The following is a 14,128-nucleotide window of genomic DNA, read 5'->3' on the forward strand; positions in this document are numbered from 1 at the left end:
GTTGTGTCCTCAGAATCCTCGGCATGTCTGATCTTTACACTTGCTACCTTCTTCTTGGTGAATTGAGTATTCTTATTTTTTAGAACTTGCTATTTGTCTTTGGACTTCACGCGTTCTTCGTTCAGTTCTGACCGTCCTCTTCTTTCGGATTTCTGCTGTGAAGTCTGAAAGGTACGAGAGGAATGTGTATCATTATCTTGATATCTATCAGGTTTTCTTAAAGTATCCCTATTTCTGAGGTTGTTCCTCTTTTCAGAGGGCTCCCATTGGGGAGACCTACCTCCTCGTTGGGGAGATCTTCCTCTGGACTGGGAATGCTTCTCTCTAGGAAGCGTTTGTTTAGTGTTCTCCCACTTCTTTTTAGGAGTAGTGAGATTATTTTTAATAAAAGTTTTTTCCGGATTCTCTGTTAGTTGTGGTTTTAGTGGTTTCCCATCCAAACTATCTCTACCTAGTTCTTCATAGGATTTTTCAATAATTCTGGCAAGCTCATATGGTTGCTCAGTAATATCTGTTTCTTTTAGTTTCTGGCTGATTGCCACTGATGCTGCTTCACCTTTAATGTTGGCTAATAGTATAGCCGAGACCTGTTTGAAATCTTTCAGTAATTTCATACCTAGATTTAAAGCAGGTTCTGGACTGTATTCATTTTGAATCTGTCTTAGAACATCTGGTATTACCGCCATGGACGGAACACCATGTGTTTTGGTGTAGATTGAAGGAAAGACTGTGCCCCAAATGTCACAATCCTCTACCTGTGGTGCAATCCCCATAGGTAAACAGATTGTCAGAATCCTGTGTTTCTCATGAGGGGTACTATCAGGAAATACTGCCTCTATTTGAGTATTTTTTTGTGCTAACCAGAACGGAATTTGTTCTCGTTTTGCTGGTAGTTTACCAATAACTGACTGTATAGTCTGTTGTGTGATTTTGTTTGTGTTCCCCTGGTGAGGGGTGTGCTGTGCAATTCTTACAGCTGGTTGGACTGTTAATGTCCACATGACATATTGAACCAATTGTCTATGTATTTTAATTAACTGTTTTAGCTGAGCAAACAATTCTAAATCTGACATCCTTTCAATGTCTGGATGTGTTGTATAGCTGGCTAGTACCGGCCATGTTGCTCCTGGTCTACCTAGTGGACCGAGCCTGGTATTGTGATTTTGATGTTTTAGGGTGCTTTTAAACCAGAGCTGATGCTCTTGGTAAGTTAATGGAATTTCAATGTCCTCGTAATTAACGTATTCCTCTGGAGGTTCCTCTGCTTTGTAGTAGTGGAACTCACGTGTTCCCGCATTAGCTGCTGGAAACTGAATCAATGAATAGAATACCTCTGTCTGCCGATACTCATGTGCCTCTATGACAAACATTACCCTGCCGCCTTTTGATGATATTCCATTATTTATGAGTCTGTAAGTTATACTTTTCCTTACATTTACCGGGAGCAGTATAGCATCCGTGTCATTTTCTAGGATAGCAGCGTCATCTAAAACTACTTGAGCTGCTGCTGCAGCTCTCTCTATTTCGCTATCACTATCTGTCATTTTAGTTGGCTGAGAGTTTGCAGAAAAAGTTTCAAGGAAACAAAGATTAGGTGCACAATATTTTGGAACACTGTATCCTTCAACGTTGTACAAACCAAAAACTAATACATAGGATTTTTCGTCCTACTCAGTTTTGGCGGATATTATCCTTTCACCCACTCCAGACGTCTTTTGGAGTTTTTATGGGAGAAAAGAGGTCTGTGTGAAAAGCACGACTGAGTTACTCTAGTATCTAGCGCTAAATTATCGCCTCACCAAACGTTGGGCGCCGTGTAGTGTAGTTCCTATATTCCCAATAGGCTCTGCGCATTGGAATAATATATCCTGCAGCTTAGACGTAGGACTTAATTCGACTAGGTCTCTGCCAAATATATTAGACTTAATTGTGAGTGACAGCTAGCTCAGAGGTCACTAGAAACGTTCTCAAAAGCACAAGAAGGGATTAGTCTCTGACAACCATATAACATGACCACTTTGTTTCCCCAGAATGAAACGTATCTCTAGAGTCGCAGAAACAATAGACGGCTATTTCACTCTGTCAGATGTGCATGCTTCGTTTCACCAGAGTTGCTCAGAAATAGAGAGACAGGCGTTTTCAATAAAAGTATTTATTGAACAGTCTTATTTCTTAAGCATAAGAAATGCACTGCTACAATTGAAATGCTGGTTAAGAAGTACAATGCATATACTACGAATAGTATTATAAAATAGTACTGTAAAAGCATGATATGGTTTCTAAGCCATAAAGATAGAATACATAAAATGCATAAAATACATACAGTGATAAAATTGTGGCTAAACGTACTCAACTGGTGCTTCTAAAATACGCCTACCCCGGTGTACCTAACCTAAGTCTAGTACGAGGGATGAGTACGTGTGGTGTAGCTTAAGTCTGGTAATTTTCTGCCACAAATCTGTTCCAAGAATTGTCTAAGGGTCTAATCAGCTCCGTACCTTGGTTTTAGAATGATAGAGGTCTTGTATCTCTCTCTCAGGACTCGATCTCCCAGCAACCCGCAAGGGCAGCCTGGAAACACCGGAGCTGGATTTCTCGACAAGAGAAAAGACAGCGTCTTCTCAGTGCATCAGTTGGAGTGTCGGCTTCCTTCGGCAGCAGGGCGTCGGGCAAGTAGTTAGTCCATCTGCTCCAAACCACCGTGTGTTTGACTGGGCAAATGTAGGCATATTTATACTTTGAAGGTGCCTAATTTGACGTAAGATTGGACATAATATCGTCACTAGTGCCTCAGTTCCTTGAAAACTCCAGGAGTTCTTGGATAAATTAAAATTCAAGCAGGCGGAAGTCCCTGACTGCTGAAGGTGGGTTTTTCCAAGAAATCGTTGTGGATTCTCGGAGTTTAGTGGAAGTAGCCATGCCGTATTTGGGCTGCATAGGCTAAGACTAAATAAGATAATGATTCCTATATCTATATAAGGATTGGGTGAATTAAACCTTTATATGGGCATGAATCAGGAAAATTACACTAGGGTCCTAGATTCCTACATAACTCTCTACTACTCACTCTCTACTACTCACTCTCTACTACTCACTCTACTACTCTCTACTACTTACTCTCTGTTACTCTCTCTACTACTCTCTACAACTCACTCTCTCCTCTCTATTACTCACTCTCTACTCTCTACCTCTCTACCTCTCTCTACCTCTCTCTCGACTAATCTTTACTTCTCTACCTATACACCTCTAGCCTCTCTACCTCTCTCTGCCTCTCTCTACACACGCACATATGCACATATATATATATATATAGACATATATATATATATATATATATATATATATATATATATATATATATATTACCTACTGGCGGTCGCCAGTAGGTATATATAGTTAGGATTTTTTCTCTATGGGATTTTTGAAAATTCTATGTCTAATAACTTTGGCGTTTGTGGACGGAATTGGCTGAAATTTTCAGGAAAATGGAACATTTTGTTTCTGAGCAGCCCCTGAAAATTTGGGGGGGGGTTCGTCAAGGGGGGGCCGAGAAAAAAGGGGGGTCCCAAAACGTGTTTTTAACATTGAGTTTTCCATAGGGCGGTTGGCCTCACTTTTAGCCCGAACGGCTGAATGGATTTGCACTAAACTTGGCAAAATTGTAGGGACTGGTAGCCCGATGTGCCTTTTGTAGGTCTCAATATATGTGCTCCAGTGGATTTTGAGAAATTAACGTTTAAAAAAAGATATATATCTGTAACAGCGGACCGGGCAGCGCTCCAGGACGCGTACTTTTCGCGCAACGGATCTTTGTGAAGCGAAGCTGATTGGTTCTCCGGCGTCTGTCAACATTCCAAACAGTCCGTAGCGGCCGCCATCTTGTCTCTCGGTAGGATCGAGAGACAAGAGGAGGCCAAAGCGAAGGGGCAAATAACCATAAGGGGGAATAGTAGATTCTCGCTGACCCCCTACGTTTGATGTGGAGGTTTTAAAAGGGCTCCGCGGGGCAAAAAAAAACCAAAATAATAATAATCGAACGGCTGAATGGATTTGCACGAAACTTGGCCAAATATTAGGGACTGGTAGCCCGATGTGCCTTTGCTAGGTCTCAATATATGTGCTCCAGTGGATTTTGAGAAATTAACGTTCAAAAAAAGATATATATCTGTAACAGCGCTCCGCTTCGCGTACTTTTCGCGTTACGGAGCTTTGCGAAGTTGATTGGTTCTCCGGCGTCTGTCAACATTCCAAACAGTCCGTAGCGGCCGCCATCTTGTCTCTCGGTAGAATTGAGAGACAAGAGGAGGCCAAAGCGAAGGGGGAAATGACCATAAGGGGGCATAGTAGATCCTTCCTGACCTCTTAGGTTTGATGTACCATTTTGTCAAGTTTGGTGTAATTCCGTTCAGCCATTCAGGCTGTAGACGTATGTAAATGTCCTATGGAAAATTGCATGGGGAAAACACATTTGAAAGTGTTGAAATTTAGAACCAATTAAAATGTTACTTTGGTTTTGTATTTGTGTGTGATGAAAGTTAATTGGTTATGTATATATGTCAAATGAGAGGAAACCACAGCCATTTTGGGATACTACTGTCTGAGGTACATTTGTGAGGAATTTTTGGTGGTGAATTTCTGGTGTTTGATTTACACAGTACTAACACTTCTGCTACTTTTAAAAAGGTGAGTTGTTAATTTGTAAGGGGAACTATGTTGTACACTTGAAGATAATTTGAAAAATGTTTTCTGTTATTTATTTGCAGTCCTTCTGTTATACTAAATACTTGATAAAGTTAGTTTTATATTATGTATTACTAAAAACGATAAATGAAAGTGATTATTTTTTTCTGCAATTTACAGCAAGCAATTTCAAAATAAAATGGCTCACAATGAAGAGACCGTGGCAATTTCTTTTGAATTGTCCACTACATTGATTGAAATTGAGAGCACCAATAATGAAATATTGTCACAAGGAGGACATGACTTGTATGATTCCATTAGATTGATTGAAATGGACAGCACCAAGAATGAAATATTGTCACAAGGAGATGACTTGAATGATTCCACTACATTGATTGAAATTGAGAGCACCAATAATGAAATATTGTCACAAGGAGGAGATGACTTGTATGATTCCATTAGATTGATTGAAATGGACAGCACCAATAATGAAATATTGTCACAAGGAGGAGATGACTTGAATGATTCCACTACATTGATTGAAATTGAGAGCACCAATAATGAAATATTGTCACGAGGAGATGACTTGAATGATTCCACTACATTGATTGAAATTGACAGCACCAATAATGAAATATTGTCACAAGGAGGAGATGACTTGAATGATTTTTTTGATCAATCTCTTGATGGCGAATTTATCGAGTGTTTGGAGACCATAGAGTTACAAGAATCATCATTGGAGACTTTTAATGAGGACATTGCTGATGAGGACATGTTACTAGTTCTTTCAAATTTAGAAAATTCTGAAGAATAAATTTATATTTAGAAATCAAAAATTGTTTGAGACATTATTCATTTTTATTTTTAATTTATGAGGTTGTAGCGAAGTGATTGTAGTATAAAATGAGACTTATAGTATAGAGTGCAACATTTTTATGTTACATGGTAAGTTTACTCATATTTACTTCCCTTCTGCCACTATATTATCTCCAATGTGTATTTGACATCTCTTCTTCATCTCCGGCCTCCTTTCTCTCACTGTGTGTCTCCGATGCATCTTATCGCTGCTATTTTGTGTAATTACAGAAGAGAGTAAAATAAAATAGTTCGGAACGTGAAAAGGGGGCAAAGTAGAGTACTCCTCACCCCCTAGGCCTTTTTAGGCGGTCCCAAAAGGATCAGTTTCTGCTTTCCTGAGAGATTATGGTATGAGTTCCATATACCACAATAACTTGCATTACAACATGCAAGATATCTATCTCCTATTACCAACTTTTGGAGATATTCGCGCTAAGCGCGAATATCTCCAAAAAGTAACACCTGCCCTGAGCAGTTCTTAGCCATGTTATCCAATGGGAGGTGGATAACATGGCTAAGAGCATTAGCTCGGTAATGCATGAATATCGCTGAGTTTTTAGCGATATTCATGCATTGCGGCCGTTTATTATCGCATTTGCGATAAACCTTGATAATAGCAAGGTTTATCTTCGATAATTTCTGACGATGCTTAGTGGTAAAAAATTGGTTGGTAAGCATCGTTAGCGATAAATATCGCTTAACTTTGGTAATATGCCCCAACGTCTGTTAACGTTCGATTCGAAGGAAATGAGGAAGTGTTGAAAAACATTGTCTGCGCCATCTTGCCTTTTTTGAAATGCCACACTTTTGTCGTGCACGGCAGCCATTTTAGATGTCTTGACCAGACCCACTCTCTGCACGCTGTCGATTCGTAGCATGGCTCCTCACCCACGCAAGCATCTTCCCTAGGCACTGGTCACCACCGCTCTCTGTCTTATGCATGGGCAATAAACCTCCCCCCATCTGCGCTGCTCTTCCCTGAGAATCACACTCTGTGCCCGCCCGACACCTCCCTTTCGCCCTATTCACTACCGCACCCTCTGACACTCCTCTTTCTCTGTGTCCGATTGTCCAGGCTATCAGCTAGCCCTGCAGATGTAGTTTATGGCCCCTCTTCAAAGGAGTTATAGTAGATCAAGGCCCACACCCGATGAGATCCGTCACACCACACGTGTTCCTACTATCTGAAAACCATCCTGTATTGTGATTGGGGAGGGGACCGAGCCTGAAGCGGAAGATTCCAGGAATGACTCTTTGTACATCAAAGTTTTTACAATTATGTGTCACATTAAAAATATATAGCACTCCAACAAAGTAGTAGGAATATAAAACTTTAATAACATATAAATATATACAAGAAAACAAAAACAGTAAAAACATTTAAACAACGAAGAGACCGTGGCAATTTCTTTTGAATTATCCAATAGATTTATTGAAATTGACAGCACCAATAATGAAATATTCTTGTCAGTAGCGGTCTGTTGTGCGAATAGTTCCAAGGCAGCAGAACGCGCTGAAATCTAGATGGCACGAAAGTGATGTCTAGTAAGTTGCTGCCCAGCAAAAAACGGCGTGGGGCGCTACGGGGGTGAGTGAGTCCAGTAGGCACCACAGCTATTCTTACCGGCATTGCAGAATTACTGCTGGGGACAATGCCTGTGCTGTAGCAGGGTCACAGCAGAAACAAAAAGGATTCTGTTGAAGATGTTGTTGGTTTTCAATTTGAAAACAGTTCTGGTGTCAACTGCTATGCTAATGTAGTGGTTAATGTTTTGTTTTCTCTAGAAAATGTAAAAGAGGGGGAGGCAGTCCAAAGTTCCGTTAAAAGGGCAAAGGAAAGGATCGGTGGTTTGAACTATCAGTCAAAAAGGGGAGGGGGTGCAATAATTTTTCCTACCGGGTCACACTGTGCTTTCACCGGAAGTGAGGTCTGCAGGATTCTAGTAATTCAAAGTGAGGCTGGCGCCAGCATGGGAGCGCCGACGTCCCGCGGATACAGCTTCGTCACTCCACGGGCGATCATGGCAGTCATTCCCCATCGGGGGTCGGAGACTCCCGCGGCTCCTCTAGAATCTTGAAGGTCGTGGAGGACTACGGTGGTGGAGTCAACCAGTGACCGGACCATTTCTTTATGCTGGGCCCGCTCTTGCCAGGTCGACCGCCATTTTGAGAGTTCGGCAGCTACCGGCGATCGCGGGGTCACATGAGCGGACGGGCTCCACCCTGCCGGGCGAGACGTTGCAGCATGGCCACAGTGGAAGAACCCTTTTCCGGGCGCCTGGAGCGCTGAGGCTGCAGCTGGGAAGCCTCCACCTGGGGAGGCGGGAGAGGCCTGTTCGCACCGTCTCTCCCTCCCAGTGCATCCCACGGCGTCTCGCTTGAGATTTGTTATGGCCGGACCAGGCGATGAGGACGAGGGGGGGGGGGTAGGAGGCATGTGCAAGACATCCCACCCCAGTGTTGTCGCAGCCATTATAAAAGAAAGAAGTGTCCCGTCCGTCTTCGGGCCGGGCTTCCGGTGGATGTCGGCCGGACGCCCCTGGCTTTGGCCCCATGAACGGGTTTCTTGGTTTATCGGCTGCAGCCGGATCCCGTCGGCCTCGGCCCCCCGACCGTTGGTGGCCGGACCGGAAGAGCATGTGGCGGGACTACCTGCAACTCTCAAGGGCCACCGCGGCCGGACTGGGAGAGAGAGGGGAGGGTCGAGGAGACATTCCCCCCCCCTGCAACTGTTCAGCGTTGTAAAGGCAATCCCCTGGCCGGGTCCCGCTGGCCTCGGCCTCTCCTCCGGCTACACCCTACGTTAGGATCTCCTGGCCGAGGCGTGGCAGCAGGACCTGCCTTATATGGGCTGCTCCCGGCTGGGCGTAGCCGGAACCCTGCCCCACCTTGGAAGTTTCCAGAGTGGGGGCGGATGTTCTACTGACTTACATTTTCCCTAGTCTATCGATTTTTTTGGCGTGGCAGGCGGTGGGACAGCGAGGGGTGATTTGGTTTCTCTTACTGTTTTTCTGGTCTCTCACCACTGGCATATTTTAACGTTTTCTTGTTTCTAGGACATTAATAGGTTTTATCATTACGTTATGTTATCGTTTCTTTGTTCGTTGTTTAATAAAAGTTCATGTTCATCAGTGGCCTACTGATTTTCGTTTTCCTATTTTTTTCTTTCCAGGTTGTTTCATGGTAAAGTTTCTGTTAACAGGATACAGTGATCACTTCGTTATTATTGCATATGTCCTTTTCACTAGGGGTGCTCTCTGGTCGGGCCAGATGACGTATCTCTAGTAAATGGTCCGGGTGAAAAAGGTGCATCAATCAGTGGGGAGTAGATAGGCATGACAGATTACAACGGGGGAGAAAGGTCCGCATTACGTACCCTTTCACTACTTGCAAAGATTTTCCTACGTTTATTTGCAAACAGGGAATACCTCCAAAAAGAACTAATTCCCAAACAGTCAATGTTCGGACAATCAATCAATCAATGAGGAATGAAATAGGTACGACGTGTTAAAGGCTTGCGTTACCTACCCTTCACTATCTGCAAAGGGAGAGAGAATATTCCTATTCTTCCTCGTTTGCAGGTAGAGAAGATCCTTAAGAGAATTAACTTCGAACAATTCAATGCTCGATTGAAACAATCAACAAGGGGTACTGTGAACACAAATGAACGCCGCTTATGTACATACGCATTGCTATTTTCAACAGGTTGTTCCTAATGTTTCTATTTTAGCGAGGTCAAAAAGAGATCCCATTAGTGGCCTACTGATTTTGCTCGATTCCTTTTGTTTTTTTACACGATTTTTCGCTATCTGCAAAGACTAAACAGAGTATTGCGACTCTGTGCTTGTTTGTAAATAGAGAATGAACCAAAGAGAACAATCAATCAAATGGAGAGAGAAGCAGGCACGACGGATTACAAAGGGGGCAAAGGGCTGCGTTAACTACCCTTCACTATCTGCAAAGAGAGAGTACTCCTAATAGAAATGAGGGGTGGGGGGCAGCATTCGAAGCAGATCAGTGTGCATAAACACGAAAATGTTTTTACTTACCACGTACTTGACATTCGACAGCTTATGATATTTGCTATTAAAAAACCATTGAAATTCACTGAAAAAACCATAGGTTATAGACCATATATAGTTAGGAATTAGCATTTACAAAACCTTGAAAATTCACTGAAAAAACCATAGGTTATACACCATATATAGTTAGGAATTAGCATTTAAAAAACCTTATTTTACTCACACAAAACCATTGAAATTCCATATATAGTTAGTTGCACTAACTATATATCGTGCACCCGCAATCCACTGCTGATCATGTCACATATTACATCATTCATGACATGGTCAGTGACATCACTGAAGACATCACTGATGACATCTCAAATGACATCACTGATGAGATCACTGATGACATCATCCAGTGACTGTGTGTTTCTGTAAAGTTTAAATATGTTTTACATATTGAAGAATGAGTAGATGTATAAGTGTCTGGACGAAGGATTTAGTAGGTGCATGACTGAATGTATGAGTGAGTGATTAAATGTGTCTCACTGAGTGCATGGGTTAGTGACTAAACTGTCTTAATTTGTGCATCATTATGTCTGTTGTTCTGTAAACTGCTGCATGTGTTGATCAGTAGCTATATGATTAACTATATGGGTTATTGATTGATTGTCCAAGTATTTGTATAGGAGACTGAGTGTGTGTGTGGCTGGCTGGGAGGTGTGTGACTCTGTGCAGATCAATGTGTACTTGTATCAATGATTGTATAAGAAAGTAAGTATGTGTTAGTATATGTTTGAAAATGTAAGGTGCTCTATGTTTAACTGTATAGACAAGAAAATGGAAGTGTGATTGATTCTTTACAGGACTGACTAGGTGTGTGAGTAACTCCATGGATGAGTGGCAGAGTGTAAGTGTCTGTATAGGTGTATGAGTGCATATGATAGTGTTGTAAAGATGAGTGATTGTATGTGTGAATGATTGTATGGGTGAATGAGTGAATGTGTGTGTAGACGTAGGAATCAGTGAGTACGTATGTAGTAACTAGTATTGGTGTGTCAATGGTTTCAAAAATTATACTCTGTATTTAACACTGGGTGAAACAGAGGTTATATTAAAACGTGAGGAGATGCATTGTATTGTCACATGAATGATATCATCAGTGATGTGGTCATTGATGTCAAATGAGATGTCATCAGTGATCTCATCAGTGATGTCATTTGAGATGTCATCAGTGATGTCACTGACCATGTCATGAATGATGTAATATGTGACATGATCAGCAGTGGATTGCGGGTGCGCGATATATAGTTAGTGCAACTAACTATATATGGAATTTCAATGGTTTTGTGTGAGTAAAATAAGGTTTTTTAAATGCTAATTCCTAACTATATATGGTGTATAACCTATGGTTTTTTCAGTGAATTTTCAAGGTTTTGTAAATGCTAATTCCTAACTATATATGGTCTATAACCTATGGTTTTTTCAGTGAATATATATATATATATATATATATAAATACATATATACATATATATATATATATATTCACTGAAAAAACCATAGGTTATAGACCATATATAGTTAGGAATTAGCATTTACAAAACCTTGAAAATTCACTGAAAAAACCATAGGTTATAGACCATATATAGTTAGGAATTAGCATTTAAAAAACCTTATTTTACTCACACAAAACCATTGAAATTCCATATATAGTTAGTTGCACTAACTATATATTGCGCACCCGCAATCCACTGCTGATCATGTCACATATTACATCATTCATGACATGGTCAGTGACATCACTGATGACATCACTGATGACATCTCAAATGACATCACTGATGACATCACTGATGACAACATCCAGTGACTATGTTTCTGTAAAGTTAAAATATGTCTTACATATTGAAGAATGAGTGGATGTATAAGTGTCTGGACGAAGGATTTAGTAGGTGCATGACTGAATGTATGAGTGAGTGATTAAATGTGTCTCACTGAGTGCTTGGGTTAGTGACTAAACTGTCTTAATTTGTGCATCATTATGTCTGTTGTTCTGTAAACTGCTGCATGTGTTGATCAGTAGCTATATGAGTAACTATATGGGTTATTGATTGATTGCCCAAGTATTTGCATGGGAGACTGAGTGTGTGTGTGGCTGGATGGGAGGTGTGTGACTCTGTACAGATCAATGTGTACTTGTATCAATGATTGTATAAGAGAGTAAGTATGTGTTACTATATGGTTGAAAACGTAAGGTGCTCTATGTTTAACTGTATAGAGTAGAAAATGGAAGTGTGATTGATTCTTTACAGGACTGACTAGGTGTGTGAGTAACTCCATGGATGAGTGGCAGAGTGTGAGTGTCTGTATAGGTGTATGAGTGCATATGATTGTGTTGTAAACATGAGTGATTGTATGTATGAATGATTGTATGGGTGAATGAGTGAATGTGTGTGTAGACGTAGGAATCAGTGAGTACGTATGTAGTAACTAGTATTGGTGTGTCAATGGTTTCAAAAATTATACTCTGTTTTTAACACTGGGTGAAACAGAGGTTATATTAAAATGTGAAGAGATGCATTGTATTGTCACATGAATAATATCATCAGTGATGTGGTCATTGATGTCAAATGAGATGTCATCAGTGATGTCATCAGTGATGTCATTTGAGATGTCATCAGTGATGTCATCAGTGATGTCACTGACCATGTCATGAATGATGTAATATGTGACATGATCAGCAGTGGATTGCGGGTGCGCAATATATAGTTAGTGCAACTAACTATATATGGAATTTCAATGGTTTTGTGTGAGTAAAATAAGGTTTTTTAAATGCTAATTCCTAACTATATATGGTCTATAACCTATGGTTTTTTCAGTGAATTTTCAAGGTTTTGTAAATGCTAATTCCTAACTATATATGGTCTATAACCTATGGTTTTTTCAGTGAATTTCAATGGTTTTTTAATAGCAAATATCATAAGCTGTCGAATGTCAAGTACGTGGTAAGTGAAAACATTTTCGTGTTTATGCACACTGATCTGCTTTGAATGGTGCCCCCCCCCCCCATTTCTATTAGGAGTACTCTCTCTTTGCAGATAGTGAAAGGTAGTTAACGCAGGCCTTTGCCCCCGTTGTAATCCGTCGTGCCTGCTTCTCTCTCCATTTGATTGATTGTTATCCAAGTATTTACTGTTTTAGAATTAGTTCTCTTTGGTTCATTCTCTATTTACAAACAAACACAGAGTCGCAATACTCTGTTTAGTCTTTGCAGATAACGAAAAATCGTGTAAAAAAAAGAAAAGGAATCGAGCAAAATCAGTAGGCCACTAATGGGATCTCTTTTTGACCTCGCTAAAATAGAAACATTAGGAACAACCCCTCATGACAAATACAAAACTAGTGAGATGAACTGAACTCCACACAATGATGGCTGCAAAACAGCTCGGCTCCGCCACCCACCCCGCCCAAAATAACGATAAAGAGCGGCTGCCATGATTGGTTGCGGAATGGCCACGACGGAGCTACGAAATGATGCTGCTCTCATGCTAACCCCAGCTTCAGTCTGAAACATCCAGAAACACTGTAGACTACCAATTCGATCAGTTCCGGTAGCGCCCCAATGTAACCCGGTAGAGAAGAACTAGCCCTCCCCTCTTTGACTGATGGTTCTTGTTGCCTGTCCCTTCTGTTGTCATTTAACAGAACTATTTAGCCTGCTGAAAGGGGTTGTGTTCCGACCGCTGGTTGGTGGAGACATTTTGACTATATTCTGGACCTGCGTTGTCGCGTAATGCGTCATATGACGCGCCGCGTTAGCGCATCCGGAAGTCATCCGGGGCGCGCAGCGCGTAACGTAAGCATAACAAGTCATGTGACTTGTTAATAAAACTTTTCATTGGTTCATTTTACTTTTCTTATTGTAATGATGAAAGGCTTGGTCATATGACCTAAAAATTACGCTTTTCATTACTTCCGAACATTATTTTTTCTTAAATATATGTTATAATGTTCCAGACTAATGTACTTTCCCGGAAATTTTACAACTGTCCTGCAAGTAAAATATATTCTTTTTTCGAGAAAAAGAGCGTTTCTTCGTCCCATGATGGAGCCGTTGAGCAAAAGAGGGTCGACCTGCTGTCTTAGTCGCCGATACGCCTGAATATGAGATTCTTATCGATCACTTTATGTTGCAGGAATAGAAAACACAACAGCCCTTGACCATTTATCTTTACTGCGTTCCTTCGTATTATACCTTTTACCCTTCATGTAATTGGTCTGCTTTATTTCACTTGCCTTTTAATGATTCTAAAACAGTGACTATTATTACAAACTTTACCAATGTATATACTACTACCATGTTTTCTTTTAAAAACCTTTATTGTGAAAATTTCATTATACAAATACGAGCCTATAACCACGTGGGCCGGCCACGGAGCAAACTGTAATCGTATGTGATGAGTAGACATTTACACTGTAGAGGAACGTAACGGGCGGGCCATTAGGTTGCAAGAACTAAGGTGTCTAACAGTTACGGAATCGGTGGACGTACATTTTATAATTAAAATACGACAGGGCCA

The sequence above is a fragment of the Lissotriton helveticus genome, chromosome 4_1 (genome assembly GCF_964261635.1).
Source record: "Lissotriton helveticus chromosome 4_1, aLisHel1.1, whole genome shotgun sequence".
Classification (NCBI taxonomy): Eukaryota; Metazoa; Chordata; class Amphibia; order Caudata; family Salamandridae; genus Lissotriton; species Lissotriton helveticus.